The sequence below is a fragment of the Panthera onca genome, chromosome A2 (assembly GCF_046562875.1).
Source record: "Panthera onca isolate mPanOnc1 chromosome A2, mPanOnc1 haplotype 2, whole genome shotgun sequence".
Lineage (NCBI taxonomy): Eukaryota > Metazoa > Chordata > Mammalia > Carnivora > Felidae > Panthera > Panthera onca.
In genome coordinates this window covers 136293060-136316161 of record NC_138340.1, presented here as the reverse complement: position 1 = coordinate 136316161, position 23102 = coordinate 136293060, and the positions used below count along the sequence as shown (strand labels likewise).

The 23102-nt window shown below is 36.0% G+C and overlaps 2 pseudogenes; both read right to left on the bottom strand.

The window, feature by feature from the left end:
• Positions 1-286: 286 nt before the first annotated feature.
• Positions 287-1843, bottom strand: LOC144612740 (ferritin light chain pseudogene; annotated as a pseudogene).
• A 133-nt stretch (positions 1844-1976) lies between these two features.
• LOC132676969 (golgin-45 pseudogene) overlaps positions 1977-23102 on the bottom strand; it is a 116906-nt pseudogene continuing 95780 nt past the window's right edge.

Sequence of the window (23102 nt, the reverse complement as noted above, 5' to 3'; positions counted from 1 at the left end):
TTGTTGATTTCAGGTGTTAGTTTTTGGAAAAGAAAAAAATTTTATACCTATACAGTTGACCCTTGAACAACACAGGGCTGAACTATGTGGGTCCACTTATACACAGATTTTGGGTGGGGACTGCCAAGAGCTTTATTATTTCTATTTGGTCTAATAGACCAAAGGAGGAGGTCTCCAAGGTGGCTGAAAAGCTGTTTAGTAGCTGCAGAAAGAGGTTCAGGCAGGAGCCTTGACACTAGAGGGATGCCAGAGGAACCCCTCAAGGGCTGTGGGGCTCCAGAAACTCCTAGTCATACTTGAGGGTGAGCCTTTTAAAGAGATACTTACCAGCTCCACTTAGGAGCCAGCCAGCCAGCCTGCGGAGGTTAGTCTGGTGGTCATCATCTTCTTGATGAATTCCACCTCCTCATTTAGGAAGTGGCTTTCCAGGAAGTCACAGAGATGGGAGTCTGCACAGGCAGGACCTAGGGCATGCAGATCCAAAAGGCTTCTTTTGGTTCAGGTTCTTCCCCAGGACTATAGCAGTCTGTAAGAATCCAGGGTTTTATCCTATTCATTTTGGGATGGCTTCTGCAGGTCCTGGAAGAGGGCACGGCCACCACACTGGTTTTGTGTATTCAAGACGCTGAGTGCCGTCTCAGTCCTCCTTGGCCAACTTGAGGAAGTGGCCCATGCCCTCCAGGGTCACAACATCCTGGTCAAAATAGAAGCCCAGATAGGGGTAAATGTAGGAGACCCACAGATGCATGTTGCTCAGGTGGTTGTCATCAGCCTCCACCTCAGTGGAATAATTCTGTGGAATCTGGGAGCTGGTATTTGATGGGCAATAAGGAGCTAAGCTCAAAAAATGGTGTTGGCTTGGACCGGAGGTAGAGGATGCCTGAGATGATGGTTCTGAAGGTTACCACTGGAAAAGAGGTTGGAGAGGGTTAGAGGCTGAAAGAAGGGACGTACCTGGGTCGGTGCTGTCCAAACACTGTTGAAGCAACAGAGAGATCCACATGACTCTGTGGTGCACTGCCTATATATGGATGTTTTAATAGTACAGTCCTATAGATGTATTCTCTTCCTTATGATTTTCTTAATAACATTTTCTTAATAACATCTAATAACATTAGCTTACTTTACTGTAAGAATAGGCCATATAATATGTATAACATATAAAATATATGTTAATCAACTGTATCATTGGTAAGGCTTCCAGTCAACAGTAGGTTGTTAGTAAAGTTTTTGGGGGAGCCAAAAGCTGTGGGGAGATTTCCAATTGCTCAGGAATTGGGACCCTTAACCCCCACATTGTTTCAGTGCCAAGTGCAATGCTAAATGTACAAATCTCATCAAAATGCAAAGTAGAATTTACTAATTTTGCATTGATAAAAAGCATTTCTGAAATAAAATTTATAGAAGAAGCAGTAAAAAATAGGAAGCAGGTAGGTAGACTTTCTGAAACATTTAACATGCAGCTTATTTTTATAGCAGGTGTACACTATGATCTCTTAATAGTAATGCTCTTTGAAAAGGCATGGTCTTCAGTGTGCTGACTCCTTTTATAGACTCCTTACACCACAACCTTGAATATTTAAGTAGAGCAGCGGATAACACCTCTGCAGCAGTTGGTAAGGTCTGAACACATGAAAATGCTTTAGAGGATCACTCACTGCAATCTACTGACCTTTTGGAAAAAGCCCAATGTTTGAATGTTTTATGGACAGCACTTACAATAGAAGTTGCTCCTTTAATCTCTAAGACATGTTGTGATGCAGTCTCACCAAATCAGGGCTTTTATTGGACCGGTATAAACATCAGAATCGCCATATTCAAGATGTACTTTTTTAGTCTTCATTGTACAAATTCCCTAAAAAAGCAATCCAGGAAACTGTCATTTAAGAAATGAGCAAAATTGCAAGGTTAAATTAAATCCTACTCTTTTATAATCTACCTGAAATTTAAAATTCTGAAAAATGGTTGATCCTGCATTATAATTTCACAAGGGCCTCAAATCTTTTTATCTAGGGTGAAGCACAAACAGTAAAAGATAGCCTTATGGCATATTCTTTATTTGTTTACAAATAATAAGCAACCCAGCACACCACTCATCAGGATCCCTTATGGTGCTTGGCTTAGGATAAAATAAAAGCCTCTGTGTCTATTATGAATACGAATACTGGGAAGCACAGGCACTTGGCAACAAACTTTTCATTATAGGCTGTTTCTGGGTAGAAGTTGCTGGGTAGAAGCTATATTCAATTATTCATTAAGAGTATTTAAAATCAAATTTATGAATTATAATAGCATAATATTATAAAATCCCCAAAACAAATTAAATAATTTTTACCCACAGATGAATAAAAAATAAGGCAGCCTAAAGAACTTATTATTCACAATAGCCAAGATACGGAAACTACCTAAGTGTCCAGCAACAACTAAACAAAGAAAAGTCTATAGAGATTAGATATAGATAGATACAGATAGATATTTCATATATATAATACAATATTATTCAGCCATAAGAAAAAAAAAAGAAGGAAATCCTCCCATTTGTGGCAACATGGATGAACCTGGAGGAGGACGCTATGCTAAGTGAAATAAGCCTGATACAGGAAGAGGAATACTGTATGTTTGATGAATACATTGTAAATAATGCTGCAGTGAACAAAGGGGTGCAGATTTCTCTTCATTTCCTTCACCCACAAGTGAAATGGGCTGGGTCATATGATAATTCTAGTGTAGCTTCTTGAGGAGCCTCCATACTGTTTCTTACAAATGACTGCACCAATTTACGTTGCCACCGATAGTGCACAGGGTTCCCTTTTCTCCACACCCTTATCGCTCCTCTTTTTGATAATAGACATCCTAATAATGGTTGGATGATATCACATTGTAGGGTTTTTTTTTAAGAATGTAGATAAATTTAATACCATTTCAAAATGTAACTCAGATGAATCAGACCAAACTATCATCAAGTTGACATTAAAATGTGTTACTTGACCAGATGTATCTTTAGAAGATTTCTCTTCTGATAGGCAATTCTGTACCTAATGCAGTGTAATTTGGTATAAACATATGGTGGATATTTTTAAAGACCTATAAAAGGATATTTATGATGACCCATCATAAATAAATAATAATATATATTAATATAAATTAATTGATGGATTGCATTTTTGAGTTTGTACAATGTTCTAGGAAGATCCTACTTTCTCCAGCACATTTTATATCAAACTGGATATTCCTATTGTGTTGCATTTGTCAAAATGAGCCCAGTAGAATCTGTTTCTTTTATATATGTCAAGTTGCATCCATTCAAGCTATGATTTTCCCCAAAACAAAACCAACATGAGAATATGTTAGGCTGATACACTTGCTAATGTGGCTGTAAAATATTTTTAATTTTCCTAAAGTATAGCATTTAGTTTTAAAATATTAGTCCCTTTACCCATAGTATTTCCATAAGCCTCCTTTTGTAACCCAAAAAATCATCAAAAAGGAAATGGACACTCCCTCCACCCATCCTCTACCAGCTACTATTCCTTTAGAGTAGGGGCCAGAAAACTCTTTCTATTCAAGTCTACTGTTGTAGTGCAAAAAACAAACGAAAACAATCATAGACAAGAGTAAGTGAATGAATGTGGCTGCATATGACCCACCTTGCATTAGAGTATCAGAATTGAATCTGCTCCTATTAAATCCATAGCAAGATATAACTTAGGGCCTAAAATGAAGGTAAAATCTTTTTCTTTCAGAAAAAGGAAAAGCATCATATAATTCCTTCTTTGGAAAAGCATCATGTAATGCCTGGAAAATATCATCTACTTTATTTATTTTTTATTTTTTTAACGTTTTTATTTATTTTTGAGACAGAGAGAGACAGAGCATGAACGGGGGAGGGTCAGAGAGAGAGGGAGACACAGAATCTGAAACAGGCTCCAGGCTCTGAGCGGTCAGCACAGAGCCCAACGCGGGGCTCGAACTCACAAACTGCGAGATCATGACCTAAGCCGAAGTTGGCCGCTTAACCAACTGAGCCACCCAGGTGCCCCGAATATCATCTACTTTAAATATGCCTTTCATTCTTTCCTTACCCTGAAACATTTATTAAGAAAGGGTTATCTGTGGTCCAGTACATGAAAAACATCTTTGGGGGGGTATATATTACTTAAATAGAAAGTGATACTATGTCTACGATTATAAGAACTCCCGCTTCCAAATAATAATGACTCTTGGGTAATAAGCAAGCACCTGTAGCATACTTCCAACATACCAAATGTGAAAGGACAAGAAGTTCTCCCTGGAAGTGATGGCAGCAACTGAAAGTTGTATTTTCATATCTAGTATAGGGATGAAATAAATCATCCAATATTTTTCTTTGTACCAAGTAAGGTGGTTGGTGAAGACTCAAAAAATGGATTATCAGGTGAGCTTTCTGTACAGGCAACTGGATAGAATGCATAGAACCATTTCAGCCATTTTTTTTTTCTGCTGGGGTGCTGCAGAACTCAACTGTTCGTGGAATCTTCTTTTGACTATTAGTGCTGACATTTCCCAGAAGATGAGCATTTACTGCTTTTGCCAACTTGTGATTTGTAGATGCCAGTCCTGCTGTGATGTGAGGTTGTGTACTAGGGTAGTAGGTTTGCTCTCTTCCCCACTGCATGGAGACTAAGAGCTCCTCCAATAATTTATGGGTAACTGTCATTTCCTGACAAAACTGTTCCCGTTCAGTCAGGATATCTTGAATAGCACTCTGCGCCTTGTGGTTTTGACGCTGTAAATGTGGTTAGGAGTTGGTTAACTCATCTGCCATAAACCTGCTTGTGAGGAATTTACTTCGTCATATATCACACTATATTGACATACGTTCTAACTGTTCAGAAAGTTGACCTGTGTTTTGACCTATGGCTTTATTTTCTAAAATAAGCTGATTTTCCTCTGGCTAGACATTCAAAGTAACACTGAAGATCATCCCCAACAGAAGCCACTAGCAACTTTTTAAACTCACAACTGACCTCTGTCTATACCCTGAACTGGTTTTAAAGACCTTCTTTGTCCTGTAGTAACCTACTTTAATAGTTCTTGAGCTTTTCCAATATATTCTTTACCTCTGACAGTTCTTTTTTGGGTTCTGCAACTCCCTCTGACTGACCAAGTAATTCTCCTTTACAATGACCCAGAGACTTAGCTTTTGCATTTTTTGTTGGGGATATCATGGGTTATAGCAGCTTTGGGAACTAATATTCTTACAGCATTGACTTCCACTGCTTTTTCAGTGAGAATCTTCCTTACCTGAAGAAGTCCTGGACTCTCTGATGGAACAGCTTTCTTTCATGGATTCTGAAGGATGTGATGTTTCATGGGTTGGACTCCAGAGGTAAGTCCAACAGATTTAGATGGCTCCTCAGTTTCTGTTCTATCTCCTGCTCCTCAGACTGAGGTTGAAGTAAGGGTGACTTTGGTTTCTCAACTTTTGAGAACAGCTATTTTTTAACCAATGAAAATTTCCTCAAGACTTCTACTGAAAAACTGCCAAGGTTCTTACTCTTCTGATTTCAGGGGGTTTCACTTTACAGATTGTTGGGCTCTGCGTCACAGGGTTAACTGCTCCACATAGTCCTTTTCCATTCTGTAGCTGACCTGCCCAGGCCTGCCTGATATTCAGCTTCTCACTCACTCACTCACTTACTGTAGTTTGGATTTGAATTTCCCTGATGATTAGTGATGTTGAGCATGCACCTGCTAGCCATTTGTATGTCTTCTTTGGAAAAATATCCATTTAGGTTCTTTGCCCATTTTTTTTAATTGGACTACTTGTGTTTTTTATATTGAGTTGTATTAGTTCCTTATATTTCTTATGTATTAACCCCTTATCAGATATATGTCTTGTAAATATTTCCCCCATTCTATATGTTGGTTTTCCTTTTTTTTCCTTCTAAGAAAAATATTTTAATTATTTTATTACTAATACTTTATTATAGCTATTATTCAAGCAAAGCATTTATTTTGAAATTAAATAAATCATGCTTTTCAAAGTACAAAAGAATACTCTTCTATCTGTGAAATGTGTTTTCAGAAAAGTAGGTCATTAGGTCCTTCATTGTATAAAGAAGCTTTTACTTTTTCTCTGCTCTGGAAACAAACCTCCAAAGCATTGGTAGGTAGAATAGTGTCCTTATGTAGAAATCATATTTAATGTTGACTGAATTAAATAAGAAATATTTATCATATACTTACATATGTCTTAACAGATATCATGGAAAATTCAAAAGTGTAACAAGTAACCTTCCTGCAAAGAGTTTACAATCTCAAGTGGGAATGAATACTTAATTTCATTATTTGGATAATACTTTGGTTTTTCATTTCATTTGTCATTTCTTTTACTATGCAGGAGCACTTAAGTTCAATATAATTAGTTCCACTTGTTTGTTTTTGCTCTTGTTTCTTAAGCTTTGACTGTCCTATCCATAAAATCATTGCCAAGACCAATGTCAAGGAGTTTTTCCTTGTGTTTTCTTCTAGGAGCTTTATGGTTTGAGATTTTACATTTAATCTTTAACCCATTTGAGTTACTTCTTGTGATTGGTGTTTGATAAAAGTCCACTTTCATTTTTTTACATGTGAATATCCAGTTTTCCCAGCAGCATTTACTGAAGAGAATCTTTTTAATCTATTGAGTATTCTTGGCTCCCTTGTCAAATATTAGTTGGGCACATATGTATGGGCTTATTTCTAGGCCAGACAGGGCCACCAGCTTGACCCTGTAGTTGGACAGAGCAACTGGCTAGGGCCTCTGCTCCACCTCCTTTCAGAGGAGGATTGTAGTCTGTGAAGATCTGAGTGCCAGGTGTATAAGCCCCACTCCTCTGTTTCTATCTGATCTCCAGTGGTCAAGCCCTACAGATTCCCTTAGTGATTCCTATGAGGTGACACTTCAGTAGACCTCCTGGGAAGTGCCTCAAAATGCTGAAGGAGCTGAATGTTCACCTTGGGCTCTTTTTTCCACTGGAGAAACCTAGGTTCAGGGGGTCAATCTCAGCGCAATGCTGTGCTGTTCTTGGGGGGGATGGAATGTATTAAGAGGGTAGCCACTACTCTTACTCTTGTCCTTTTTGGTCTTTGTGGTCCAAGAGGGTGATTCAGCCTCACTCCCAGGTTCTAGGATTTTCACAATGGTGTCTTATCTATGGATAATTATCAGTAGGTCTTCTTGTGAGGGAGACCAAAGTTGAGAATGACATGTCAACATCTTGATGATCTCACTCCTATGATGGCATTTTTATTAACAAAATTTGAGCCGTGATAACATCTTAAGTTGGAATACCCACATTAAGTTACAACTTATTTAATAGCACTCCACTTCATAATGTACATTCTAGTTTGTGAGCTATCTTCAAAAGCAATTTCATATTTTCAATTAGGATACCTACAAACAAATGTAATTCTCCTGAGAAATGCAGCTGCCTCCTCTCTCTGTCTCTCTCTCTCTCATGCTGCATACATGTGCTCATGCTTCTCTGCCTTCCTTCTGTCCCTGTGCATTTCTCACCTTTTTAGTGATCTTACCATATGAGATAATTATCTATTTACAAAAGTCAGAACTATTTTCACAGATGAACATCTAATCTGTTTTTTAAAAACCTCTATGGGGGAAAAAAAAGGTTTTCAGTATCCAATTTTACACTTCAAACGGTTTTTGCTAGCAACTTTTCCTCTTAATAAGCTAAAATAAATGTTGATTCTGATTTGTGACAGATGGTTCATCTCTAAGAACCCATAACAGTGATTTCAATGTTTTTAAAAAAACTTGCAAAAATCAGTACCACAAGAAATTCATCCAGACCTATATTCCACAATCTTCTTCTAAATTGATGTATAAGTACATATTCGTATTTGAATGAAGCAAAAATGACTTTGATCTTATAAATAAGACTCACTACAGGTTTCTCCGCCAGAGATTATGTCTCTCTCTGCATATAATTTGAATTGCTCCTGAATGTAATTCAAGACTGGTTCGTGATATTTTATTAAGTAGCTAGACGTTTTGTGGCTATTAAAAATCAGCATATTCCTTTTGGATTACTCTTTAAGTTGTTATTAAATGAAAAGAATAGCCTTTAAGGTGTTATGTTAATCCTTTTTAAAAAGAACGCTTAATGTTTTCTACAATGTGAATATTGCTGGTTATCGCTGATTAGCATTGTAGCTCACCAGCATCTCATTTGGTTTTCATCAACTCCAATTCTAAAAAGGGTCTTATGGGGAAAAGTTGAATAAAGAGGCAGTGGTTTACGGTAAATAGCTGGAAATAGGAATTGGTTCTGTTCGCTCAACCTGTTACTCATTAGAAGATTAGGGATAGAGAACCAAAGAGAAAGTGAAGAATGTGTCAAAGAGGTGAAAAACGAAGGTTAATTTTTTGACCCTAAAAATAAGTTCTCAACTGGAAATTAAATTTACCTCACATAAACCATTTGGTGTGGGGGCAGGGGGGCAGGTTGTATGTTTAGTTTCTCTAAGCAGAGTCACCTTAAAGCTCTCAGCACTTCTCTGTCACATGGAGTAATCCACATCTAACTCAAGAACTAGCTGACTGTTGAAAGAACAGTGTCCTCAGCATGAAAATCAGGAGGAAACAGGGGAACCTGGGTGGCTCAGTTGACTAAGCATCCAACTCTTGATTTTGGCCCAGGTCATGATCTTGTGGTTCATGAGTTCATGCCCCGCATTGAGCTCTGTAATGACAGTATGGAGTCTGCTTAGGATTCTTTCTCACCTCTCTCTCTGCTCCTACCCTGCTTTCTCTCTCTCTCTCTCTGTCTCTTTCAAAATAAATACATAAACTTAAAAAAAATGAAAATCATAAGGAAAGTGTTAGGACTCTAAATATGCCATCATGTTTTATATGTGTTGTGTCATTGGAATAAGAGAAAGGAACAAAGAGAGTTTGGTATCTAAAATTTTCACTCGGTTCTTTAAAATTTCTCTTGCCCAACAAAATATAGGTCTGGAATATAGTGTGGCAAAAACAACTTGCTGATTATTTCATGTACTCTCTTATACTTCCCAGCCCTTTTGCAGTTGGGGGCGGGGGGGGGGGGGGGGGATGTGACTAGTTCCAGCCAGTGGAATTACACATGTATGTCTTTTTCAGAGCAAAATGCTTAATTGCCAGTGAAAGATTTTATGGAGCCTTCTTTGCCTTTCACCTGGATGAGGAAAACCATGTGTTCTAGATGGTTCATGTGTAAGGTAGTAGGGGCCTCTGTCAGCCAAAATCCCTGAGTGACTGTGAATCCAAAGCACTACCCAACCTTAGCTTTGCACTGGATCTGTTTTGTGAACAAGAGGAAAGTATTGTCAGGCTAAGCCACTGAGATTTTTGGGTTAATTCATTTCTTCTGTATATTACAACAAAACTTCAAGAATAATGTAAGAACTGCAAATAAAAGGGAGTTGTTTTTCCTACCTGCCCCTCCCCTATAGGAACACAGTTTAGAAAGAACAGCCAGTCTGACGTCATTATGTTTGCATGACATATGAGCAAAATGTTGGTGATGAAGGTCAGAAATATCACCAAAGACATTTACATATGTATACACTTTCACATCTACACATATAAACATTTTTTGAACATACCCTAAGTATATTATTTAACATAGAGCAGTTGAAACCAGAATATATCACATTTTCAAGTCTCTTTTTCTGAGTGAATGAAGGTCTTATCCACTAATGTGTAACTGTCCTTGAAGACATTATGTTTAGGTGTCTATCTCCAACATCATTTGACAGATGTGATTAATTAAGAGATGTCTAGAACTGTTATTAAACTCAAAATACACAGGTAAACATCCAGAGAAGGCCTTCCAGATGGTCTTTGGGGAGTGTAACATAAATTCTTCATGAAAAAAATTTGCTCTAACATTAATCATCTATTCCTGACTAATAAGTGCATTCCTTTCCCTTGTCTCAATTGTTCTATTAATAATTTGCTGCCATGTCCCTAAATTCTCTTAGTAGATGTTATTTCTTCAATGTTGATATGATTTATGATTGCAAAAGACAGTTTATAATATTCTGTAACTAGTGGATTAAAACACCTGTTACATTTTGGGTGATGCAAAATGCCTAATGCATACATCAAAAGAATAAATGGATGACTATAGGAACATAAGAATAATAGATCTAAAAATGCTGGTACTCTGAAAACAAAATTCTTGTTCTAGTATACAGTGCAAACTATACAGTACCACAGTTGGCTAGTACAGAAGATATCATCGGAAATTATCTGAGTCAAACATAATCATAACTCTCCCTAGACTTTGGTTATTTGGTAGCTCTTAAAGGCAAGTTTTCTACTATGTGGAGAAAAAAAAACGTCTTCAGTAAGATAAAGACAAACAAATGCAATAGAAATAAAGTTTTAGTTGTACAAGATAAGTACATTCTAGAGATTCCCTGTACAATATTGTGCCAATGGATATTGAAAATGTGCTTTCCTATGAAGGTTTTTAAAAAACAGATGAGATGTTCACCTATGAAAATAGTTCTGACTTTTGTAAATAGTTAACAATTTGTGTTACACATTTAAAAATCTGTTGAGAGAGTAATCTCATGTTAAGTGTTCTTCCCATAGTTAAATTAAAATTTTGAAAAGCTAATATACCTAAAGAAACTGAGCTGAGCCTTTAAGGAAACTTTGAGTTCTTGGTTCCATTATTACTGAGGCCTACGTGTATCCTTGTTCTTGGATTCCAGTATCCCTGTGCAACTCAGATTTTAACTGGATCACCTGCCCCTTAAGAGCTAGCTAATGGACTTGAACCCCAATCCACGATTTGTGGATAATTCAGAAAACTTACCCAGATTTCTGCTAATCCCTAGGTATTGGGAGGTGGGGGATGGAATGTGGAAGTGGCTTATATTTTCATGGTCATTTTTGGCTTCTGCTGAATTAATTCTATTAATTTTTTTCTGATTGATGATGATCTTCTCTTATTCGTATGAATCCTGTCATGGAATTTAGCCTCAGTCTCGTTCTGTAATTCTGTAAAACAAGTAAACTTCAAAGCAACAACACAACCACAGAGTTTTCTGCCTCTCAAACACAGCATTTGTAGGCATGACAGATTCTACTGAAGATTTGAAGAAGCCAGAATAGGATTTACAATAAAAGGTGGAAACAATGAACTTTTAGTATTACATTTTTGAACACCCCATTCCAGGATTTTCCCCAGTAGCCCTGTTTCCCCATTTGGAATTCCAGCTTTTCATTATCATATGGATTCCTTTCTTCCTCTATCCTATCTTCCTCTTCCCAACATCTTCAGGAGCACTACAAATTATTGTCAGAGCATGGCTTTGAAATTCAACTCAAAGCCCAGATTTGCATATTCAAGTCCTTCCAAGGATTCAATAGAAAAGAAATTAACTTCACAATGCCCACCCTGCTTACACAGCAGTTTAGTTAGCAATTTCCCTATCACTCGTATAATAAATTTGTCTTTTTGTTTGTGCTAAGTCAAACTTAAGAGTCTGAAACTCGCAAATCAATGCATAATGTACTGGCAACAACCAATGTGGATTAGTAAAATATCTTATTTATACAATATTTCAGCAAAGCTTTTTACTTTCATGTATGCATTGTTCCCCTGAAGAGGAAGGCCAATGTGGACTGTCTTATACAATAATTTTATTAAATATCTTTACCTTCAGATATATAGGGCACTTCCAGCCAGGGTTATACATGTAAGCAAGCAGAGCTCTTTGGAGACACGCTTTAATTAACAAATATAATAAATGTTTAAGTAGATAGAAGTGACATAATTAAATTGTGTGCTTCTAGATGGCTTTAAAAGAGTTAGATTTTCTGCAATATTATTCACTAACTACTCCTTTTGTGGGTAAATCTATTTTTCATGGAGAATAAAAAAGTAAAATCCAAACAATCCAAACTCAAACTACCACATTCCCTGAGCTGTTAGTAGTCTAGATAGGAAACACATATTCTAGATGTCTGTTAGTATTTCTCCATTGGACTTCCTCAAACAAGTAATATATTTCTAATTTGAACATCTCCAAAATCTCTATTGTATTTTTTTAAATACCCAAATTGTTAGTTAATTAATATCTCCTGTGTAAGATGTGTTAGCAGTACTCAATCCTTTCATTTCAAACTCTGCAGTCTCACTGAAATTAAGAATTAAATACATGAAGAGAGGTAAACAGAGATTAGGGCACACACTTGAAATCAAGGTAATGACCTAATCAGCACAAATGAGTGCATTTCCCCTTGAGGCCCTTCCTCTTCAGTTTAACACCGCCAGGTATCTGCATCTGTGTCCACCTTTCCTTTCCCTTGGAGAAGTGAAGAGCTTCTCCAGCAAGGGCAACATTTGAAGCTTCCAATTCTTGGATTTATTGTTACAATTAGAAACAGATTCAGAAATCAGAGTACAGAAGCAGATATTGTATGAGACATCTGGCAAACACCGTGATGTGGCCTGCAGATCCCCCTTAAAAGACCCACTGCCCAGCTGTGAGGCATGTGGTTAGCTGTGGACCTTCACCTCTTAGCGTCTTCAATGTCTGCCTTAGCTTCTGATGTAATATTTTTACATTGGCTGTCAGCCAAAGACTGATTAAATCTAGGTAAAGGACAGGACTGCACCCAATCAGCTTTCCTCTGACATATCTTTACTCCTGAGTGCCCTACCAGGCTGGCAGAGACATTCCTAGTTCTTCATGGTATTACCCTCCAATAAAATTTTTGTCCCAGCATCTGATGTCCAGATCACCCAGTGGTCACAGCTGGTACCAGGAATGGTGTGAGAAGGCAGGCAGTAAAATGGGGTCTGAGACTGTCACTCATTCCTCAGCTGGCAATGTAGATTCCACCCTGAGTGGCGAGTGGAGCATGGACAGACTTTGGCACAAGGGAGTATTCCAGTTGTTGAAACCTTTACCTGTTGCCACCTGGCAATGTGTCCAGGGAGGGCTATACCTTAGTGTTGAGGATTTAGGCATTTGAACTATACGGGGAGTTAATAAATGTAAAGATAATAGAATTAAATAATTTTTACTAAGTTCATCACTGCCCTAAAAGTGGATAATGAAGAGCTCAGAGAAATTAACAAATAACTGAAAGCTAAGTGTAAGAGCAGGAGAGTCTATCTGGTAGCTAAAAAGCATCCTTCCACTCATGCAGCTGGCAAGCAGAAAAAGATGAAAATCAAGGTCAGTCTTCAACAGTCAGAGTTACTGAGCTTCAAAGATGGTTGAATGTTCTATATAGCATGAGTTCTCATACTTATGTCAGATCTTAGGATTCTGTCACATGGTATAGGAACATCTAAGTAGGTACCCCTGAAGATTTTGATTCCCCACCATTCTGAGTGTACAGAATGGTCCCCACCCTTCCATATTAAGAACTAGCTCTCCCCCCACATGGAAAGATAATACAGAGGTTTCTTCCATACAACAAAACAGTTGCCCTCTCAGTTTTCCTGACCTCTACTCCTGACCAACAGACTTATAGTAGGTGTTAAGATTTCTAGCAGAAACCAGAAAAAAGTCACCCAGAGTGAGTGAGGTTGAAATATTTGAATTGCTGTGGCAGACAATAGAGTAGGAGATTAAAAACTCAGTGATTTAGGTCTGCTGGAACAGTTATGTTAATGAGACCATAAGACCGAAGAGAAAACGGTGTTCTTTGAGAAGGCCTAGAAAACACACTGTTTACCAAGACCATAAGGAATGTGCTGGTATGAATGTCATTAGCATCATAAAATGTTCAGTGGTGATTCTTTGTAGGCCAGGGCTGATGATAGAGGCTGTCATAGAAATGAGCTTGCTGATAGCAGTAGGACCCTGATGCAGTAAAGGTCGAGTGTGTGACTTAACTTCCAGAAGGCAAAGGATTACAACTGTTGTAATACACAATAATATCAGAGTGGCATCCAGGAGTACTAACCAGTAAAGAGATATAGAGATGGCTAATAGAACATGGCCTTCCCAAGAACCAATGCTCAGCTCTCAGTATGGCACTAGTCCTTGAGGGATCAACAACCGCTTGGCGGAAAGATGGCTACATTGGGTCCTTTCTGTTCTAGAAAGGGCAATAGTTTGTTAACACAGACATAGATAACTATTCTGGTGATAGGTTTGGCTTTTCTGCCTGCAGGGCATCAATCAAAACCACTACTCTGGAGTTTACTGAATGCCTGATCCCACACAAGATGGGCATCTAACCAGGATGAGGACAGGTGTGATCCTTTAAGGTCTTGCTTTTAATATTTGTTAGGTAGAACTGAGCTGTGGTCAGTATAGGCTGACTGTTCTGAGGCAAGACTCTTCTGCATACTATTCGCAATGCCCTATGAATCGTGACGTTTTGTATGTGGCCTTTGAGAACAGGCACTCTTCCCAGCCCCATCTGAGCACCAAGCAGAGTTACCTCTATTCTTTCAGTATTGTTCTTTCCCTGGCCCTGGGAAGTTCCTTCATACACTGGTGCTGATCTGTACTCAGCTGAACATTCTTGAGGGGCTTTCTGAAGATCTCTGGAATTCTCTGCTCAGCTTTCTCCTCTCTCGTATTCTGTCCTGCAAACTATAGCCACTCTGGCCTCCCCACACTGTCTGCTCCACCTTCTTAAGTGGAGTCAGCCAGCTTTTGCCTGGGTTCTCCAGCTTGAAAACTCAAGGCAGTATGCTGAGATAATTATATGACTTATCTGTTGCTTGTTTTTCAAGGATTATTGTCCTTTATTGGAAACTATTGTGTATGTATACATACATACGTGTTTACATTTATCACTCCCATTTTATATTTCCTTTGTTTGTTTGTTATTTCAGGGAGTACTAGAAACCCAGTCCATCTTGGTCAGAAGCAGATGTCTTCTCACATTTAAATACTCTGTAAGTATGAATTACCAATTAAATTGGTAGTCTTAAAGATTTTCTGTTATCCGTTTGTTAGAGTAACTCTCTAAAGATCACTTCCTGACAATATCATCAGCTGTTCTGCCTTTTACTTTAAGATGAAAAGTGAAAACATTAAATCTCTCTAGGTACGCATCAAGAGATATTTTCACTACCCCTTATATTCAAGCTGTCCTCTTTAAATATTAAATATATTTTTATATTTTACTGCCCACAGCACATGCTACCTTAGGAAGGGTTACTTATAGAATTATTTTTAGTAGGTCTACTTTATTCAAAAGAGAGGAAAGGCATTTCCCCAAGGAATATTTATAAATATGTTCTCTAAGCCAGGGCAGTAATAATTCCAAAGCTTCTGGCTCAGTGTGTAAATCAAATATGAAAATCCATAAGAACTTTTGAGACCTTTTGCTGTGGGCCTTAATTCAAGCTTTTCAATAAAGCTGGATTTAACCAACTAGCACTTAGGTTTAATTCAATTAAACAAGTGTATATTGAGGATCATTTTGTGCAAAGTCCCAAAGTACCATGAGGAGGAGCGGACAGAGCCAGTCCTTTAAGTGCTGACATGATTACCGTAGGGACATATTCTTTAGGTAAACTTCTATACAAATCAACACAGGAAATGCCATTAGTGGTGGTCCCAATAAACTCTCACCAAGGATCCAATGAGCTCTCATGAAGAAATGTAAAATTTGAAACATGCCTTACAGAGTTTCCACTGGAAATAATAGGACAAGGCTGTTTAGAGAGTGGGATCAAAATCAGCAAAGACACAAATGAAAAATAAGCACATATTTAATAAATTCAGATTGGCTAGGGTGAGCCATGCATGTGTACATGCATGAGAGTAAACTGAAAAACTGGGAGCTGGATCCTCTTTGTTGAAGGCCTTTGTTGACAAGCAGAGAAGTTTCTGCCTGATGACAATAAGGTGCTTCTGAAAGGTTTTGAACTTGAGAATAACTGTCAGCAAAACAAATAATATACAATGATGTACATAAAATAATGAATTAAGGAATTGGGGCATTAAAAGGATATAGAAGAGATAATCAGAAAACAGAAAAATTAGAACAAACCAAAAATGTTTTACAGAATATTTTTAATAATATGCTGCTTTCTAAAACGTTTTATTTATTTTGAGAGAAAGGGGGGGGGGGTGGCAGGGGAGTGGGGAGGAGAGAGGGAAAGAACGAATCCCAAGCAGTCTCCACACTGTCAGTGCAGAGCCAACATGGGACTTGATCCCATGAACTGTGAGATCATGACCTGAGCTGAAATCAAGAGTTCCAAGCTCAACTGACTGAGCCACCCAGGTGCCCCCATAACATGATGCTTTTAAAAGATAAATAAAATTCTGAAGTGGAAGAAACAACATCAGCCCAGAAAGGAGATTCAAAGGAAGAGTAAGAGTGGAAACTCACCTCTAAAAATTCTTCATTACAGAAAGTGGAGGTGAATTTTTAGAAAAGAAAATATAAATGCCTAACAAATTTGAAAAATGCTCAATTTCAGAAATAAATTAAAACAATAAATTCCACTTTCACTTTTAAAATTATCAAATGTCAAAAAATGGCAAGATCTAAAATGGTTAAAGATGCCCTTAGGCACTACATACCATGAGGCTTAAATTGTTTAAATCCTTGTCCTCGTAATTTCCCCTTCAATGACCCTATCCTAATGAGATAGAAATTCAGAAAATAAGTTATGTGCAAAGACAGTAAACACATTATTGCTTGCATTCTTAAAGCAGTAAAAATAATTTTAGTTGCTCAAGCAAAGGAAAATAATACTTTGAACCATGAAGGAGGTCAGGTTTAACCCTTACGCCTACACCTCAGGAAGTTATCTACCCAGCCCCATCCATCTAACCACATTTCAGTAAATTATAATCTATACCACTCTTATATTATCATGGAAGGGCATTCCTTTCCTACAAGACTACATCATATGAAACATAATGACTTCCTGACACCACAGATCACAGCACAAACACATGTATAAGAAATACAGAAGGGAAAATGATGTAAAAAAGAAATGAATATAAAATGAATATAAAATTACAATTTTAAGGAATTTTTTTTAGAAAACCCTGCAACTTAAGACCTACTAATGTTATTTAGACATTCTTCTTCTTTAAAAAACGATGGGAACATAAAAGTAAATTAAATATGATCTTCACCTTCAAAGAGCACACTGCCTAGTGAAAGCACAAAAAAGTATCTGTGAAAATATAATTGAATAGGTCAACCTCATTGGACTCTACTCAAATGGTCTCTGATCTACAAAATATCAAAAAACATTTTAAGCAACTTTAAATGAATAATTTTCATATGCTATTAAAAAAATCAGTTACTTATAGCTTAGAGCTAAAATTAGTACATAACTCAACTTTATTGCTAGCTACTTACATTGCTAGTTTATTGTGTGGGGGAGGACTTATTTACAAGTGATTTTAAGTCTAGTTCTCAATATAAATTGGTAAAGAAAAAATGATTTTTTTCTTTTAGAATACTATTTTTCTTTAGAATACAACAGATGGAATTTTGAATTTATTCAAGATTTACAGTATCCTATTTGTAGGATCCCAACGAGCATATCTATAATTGAAATTGCAATCTTAGGAAATATGTTTTAGAAGAGGTGTTTTAATTTATTGGCAGGCTAATAATCTTTAAAAAGGTGGACTAATTTGCTTTTCCCTGTCACAGATAGACTGTTTTAAAAAGCAGAATTTGCTGATAGACTTATTGCTAATATTTTAGTTGATACCAAAACAAGTTTATAAAGTTAAATTACTATTGTGGAATAACTGAATGTTGAGATACCTACTACATACAACATCATAAAATTGAAGTGCTTATATTATAAAAGTTTAATACCAACGTTTTATAGATAAACTATACCATAAAAGCTAACCAGTTCTTGAATCTCTCTTTGTGTTTCTGAACCCATATATTAAACAGTAAAAATACTGTTATGTTATCTAGGTTAGTTTAAAAAAATTAATTAATATTGACAGTTGAATTTACTATTTGAAACATCATTCTGATTAACATTCCATACCTAATACTGTCTATACTAGCACAAACAAATAAACAGAAAGTTATATATATATAAGACTATGGAAACTTTAAAACACTGCTCCTTAATTATGGATCTAAAACTAGAAGTGTTTTTAAGACAGGATTTTAGTTCGAAATCTGCTTTCAAGCCAGGAGATAGTAAATGACTGTTTCAAAGCCACAAAGTTAGGAGGTGCACAAGAAGAATCAAGATTGTTTCTTTATTCCTAGTACAGTATTATTTCCACAACATCATCATATCTCCCAGAATTAAGAAGGAACTTAATTTTAGTTTCTTTCATTAACCGAACATTTTTCATTGTTAAGCTAGATATTTAAAAAATTATCTAGAAGGAAATGATAATGTTAATACCTTATTACTACTTATTACTCTTGTAATTTCTTATGTTATAAAAATACATCTCTTGTCTAAAAAAATTAAAAAGCAGTGTTTTAAGCAATTTTAAATGTAAAAAGACACATGTGATGATACATTATATGTATATAATATGTACATATTATATGTATTTAAATATATGTATATATATTTAAAGATAACACATTGGGGGTATCCGGGTAGCTCAGTTGATTAAATGTCTGACTCTTGATTTTGGCTCAGGTCATGACCTCACAGTTCATGGGTTTGAGCCCTCTATCGTGCTCTGCGCTGACAGAGCCTGCTTGAGATTCTCTCTTTCTCTCTGCCCCTCCCCTGTTCGCTCTTTTTCTCTTTTTCTCTCTCTCAAAATAAATAAATAAACTTAAAAAATAATAATAAAGCATATGGAAACTTATTCAGTGGAAACTAAGGATAAACACTACTGTAAACATTGACTATGTTAACCAATAGTTACTATATATAGTCAACATTCATAAAATTCAGAGAAGATATTCTCCAATACTGCATTATCTATCATGTCAGCTAATGCTAATAATAATTAGGCACAGGGAAGAAGGCTAGATTAAAAACCTAAATTACAGATGCCATCTGCCAACCAAATTTGGTTTGAGTAGAATATATGAAAATAATTTAAATTTTTTTAACGTTTATTTATTTTTGAGACAGAGAGAGACAGAACATGAACGGGGGAGGGTCAGAGAGAGAGGGAGACACAGAATGTGAAACAGGCTCCAAGTTCTGAGCTGTCAGCACAGAGCCCGACGCGGGGCTGCAACTCACGGACCGCGAGATCATGACCTGAGCCGAAGCCGGCCGCTTAACCGACTGAGCCACCCAGGCGCCCCTGAAAATAATTTTAAAATGATCATCCAGAAAACAGTGAAAGAGATGTAAAGGACTCTTTTTTTTCACAAATGTATTGTCCTAGTTTGGTGTACAACAAATATACCTCACTTCTATGCCTCTAATACAGTTTAATTTATTTTCAAAAACTACCTAATATAATTGTTGAATTTCAGGATTCTATTACTTATTCATAATTTTAAGGATTTTGATATATATTCAGTTCATTTTATTTAGTTATTTGGGATGTTTATTTTGCTATGCTTTATTTATTTTTATATTTTTATTAATATTCTATTCTGGATTAATCATAGTAGTGTATATATGCATACATATACACAAAGAATCTCACTAATTTGGAAACATGTTTAATCCAACAGGTTTTGAATTATCCTGAACATTTATTCTTCCTTCTTACCAAAGAGCCATATAATCCAATAGAAAGCTGGACTAGGTCCTTTCATTGACCCTACAGGAAAAATATTCTTTTGCCCTGAATTAATAATTCCCAGAAATTAGTGATATCAAGTAGTTCTTCCTCTTCTGTAGATATTTGACAGTAGAGATATTCTTTTCTAATGCAGGTATAAAAGTGGGGGGAAAAGCCACTGTGATCTCCAGGGCATCCCAAACTTTAGTGTGCATATGAATCATCTGGGAATCTTGTTAAAATGCAGATTGTGACTCAGTAGGCCTGGAGTGACCCTGAGATTCTGCCTTTCTAATCGTGGTGATTCCACTACTCCATAGGCCACACTGAGGAGCAAGAACTATACCAGTTTTCTTTTTTTCTTTAGCCCTTTCCCAATGCATGTGAGTTTCAATAGCCCTAGAAATGTATTTCTGACATTATTTAGTTAGGAATCAGAATGCATTAGAGAAAATAAACAGCTGTCTTCCATCCAGTGTTACAGTTTTACTTTAAATAAACCTGGAATCGAACCATTATACCATATTTCAAGTTATTATCAGTTAAACAGGTTTTTCTTGTCTGTCTTGCAATTTAAGCACCATTTAAAGCCTTCTTTGGGAATATAAATTCTAAAATCAAAAAAACTGACTTAAGTTTTTTTAGAACTTAAAAGTTCTAAATGAACTTTTAGAACAATGCCCATTTATAAATTTGGAGTCCACTGTATTTTATAAATTCAAACAATAAAAATCCTTATGCATCAAGAAAATATCACAATGGTCCAGGTAAAATGCTACAATATATGGTAACTATTTAAAAATACAACCTTGAACTGTATGAAACATAATTTGTTTGTATAATGTAGAGAAATTATGGAAAATAACAAATAAATAAAGTTATAAAGTGAAATACTGACAGTTTTTAAAATACAATTTATATAGCAATAGAATATATATCGTGTTTCTAATGCATATTCTTAATGTGTTTACCTTAGTCAAATATATTCATTCATCAAATATTTATTGAATACCTCCAACCTATACAAAGGGATATAAATAATAAGGCATAGCCCAGAATCTCTAGAATAAGACAGTTTAATAAAAAGCTTAACACATAGTATCAATGCAACATGAGAGAGATTAGATCAGTATGAGCAATACAGGTGGGAATAGTTCTGCTTCCTAAAGTCAGGGGAGTTTTCATTGTGCAGATAGAACATAAGCAGGATCTTGAAAAACAAGCAGTTTCCTTAATTGAAGGAAGCCATATGCAAATATGGAAACCATATTTGCAAAGGCACAGAGACTGGAAAGAGCTTTTAAGTATGAGCAACAAATAAGTCAGTGAGATCCCACCCCTGGGCACGTGAGGCAGGCTATGCTGGAGGAGAAGGCAAGAAAGGTGGATTATACCAAAATTAGGAGAGATCTACGCCAGGTCAGGGAACTAAGAATCGACGCTCTAGTCTGGACCATTAGTCTTCACACTAAGCAGTGTACCTCCTGGATTACACAAAGACTTTCCAAGGGCACACAAACAAAATAATCAAAGCCATATATACTCTTTCCTAAAAGTGATCTGAGAAAGAGACTAAATAAAGTTCGTGATAGTTTTTCTACTCTTTTCCCCCTATTCTAAAAGAAAGGTATCCACCTAGATCTTAATAGAGTGCATTGCCCTAAGGAGTAAAGCTGTCCCTGAATCAAACAGAGGTGACAGTTGATATAATTCTTTGTTGAGAAAGTACCTCTAATATTGCATAATAAAACTGGTAGAAAATCATATGCTTTTCATTTCCTTGCTTTCAAAATATTAAAAGGTAACCTAACTGTGTTGTCACATGATAGATCATTAAAAATAATATTTGGTAGTAGATTACCATACGATTTTTGGCATGTAATTCTAAGACTCTATACAATCCCAAATTGAAGGATATTGCTAAGAAAAAGAAAACAAAATACTTCTATTTCCATCTAATCTTGTAATAAATTTTCTCAGTATTTCTATATACAAAAAAAAGACCTTACATGCTGAGTAATTTACCCGTGACTATATGAAATAATTGATAAAATCTTTATAAATCCCTAAAAGATATAATTGCAATATTGCAATAATATTAAGTAATTATTTAAAGCTTGAGCACTTCTTCCCTGGTAATTAAGAGCACTAAATGTTTATAGGATCAGATATAATTTTCAGAAATACAATTCTAGAGACAAGGATCAAATGGAGAAGTGGAAAATAGCTAGAATATTCTTGCAATAACTCAGGTCAATTTTATACAGACTTTTTATTATGGAATTAAATAATAGTTCATTGAATTAAATAAATTGCTTGACTATCTTATTTATCCTAGTAATCTACTTTTTTTCCCTGATCTGATCAATCTTATGACAGAAAGATTGGGACTGTTTTCACAGTCAGATAAAGGTACATTAGTAAAAACTTTTTAACTCAGTAAGGACTTTTTGGTCATTAAAAGGATCCAAATACTTCCTTTAAAAAGAGTGAGAGTCCAGTTGATTTGGTTTTTCTTCTTCCTTTCCCCCTTCCACTTGTTGATTACATGATATTCAGATTTCTAAGTCAATGCACATAGTTTTCCTTTTGTGAACTTGTCTTAATAAAATGTCTTCTTTTTCCCTTCAAGTTTCAGTGTGGGAAAGATTTCATCAAGTTACTAGTACAGTAAATGGTATAGTAATTTGTCTGTATAATTTAATATCTACTGATTTACATTTAAATTATCTGATAAATTATTTGCTTTATTATATAGTGTCTATAAAACAGTACTCAGTGGTGGTATAAAACCAGTGGCAATGGGAAACTGGAAAAGAGCATATGAAGTATTACTAGCCTGCAACAGGTAATGAGCAGCTAGATTGCTAAAAATTCTAGGCTTGCTAACAATTTGCATATATGACTAATTTAGGAAATATATAGTTGAAGCAATTGCCTACATTTCAAACATTCCTGTGAAAGTCAATAAAAAATTACTTATTGGGGTTTGTTCCACAATGCCTGCTTTATTACTGTGTGGTTTGTGAAGAAACTTTTCCAAACAAGTTGTCAGTCATGATATAAATTCAGCTCCATTTGAAAAAAGTTATCCTCAAATGATTGTAAACTTGGAGAGACTAATTGAGTGAATCAAAAATCTGCAGCTGAAATATGCATGACTGAGAATATTACCATAAGTTATATGTATTGACATAAATTAGTATTTTTTTGGCATGGCAGAATTGCTAGGCATTATTTAATTCAAGTAAAAGAGGGAAAGTAGATCTCCTACTAGTAAACTTTCACATACAAAATGACAATAACTCTACAGAAGATGAACTCCATACTGATTTTCTGCTGGATACTGTTCCAGTTACTCTCTCAGTAATCTCAGGTGCTCCATAAATATTGGTTAACTTGAATTTTCAGTGAAGTTACACACCACATGT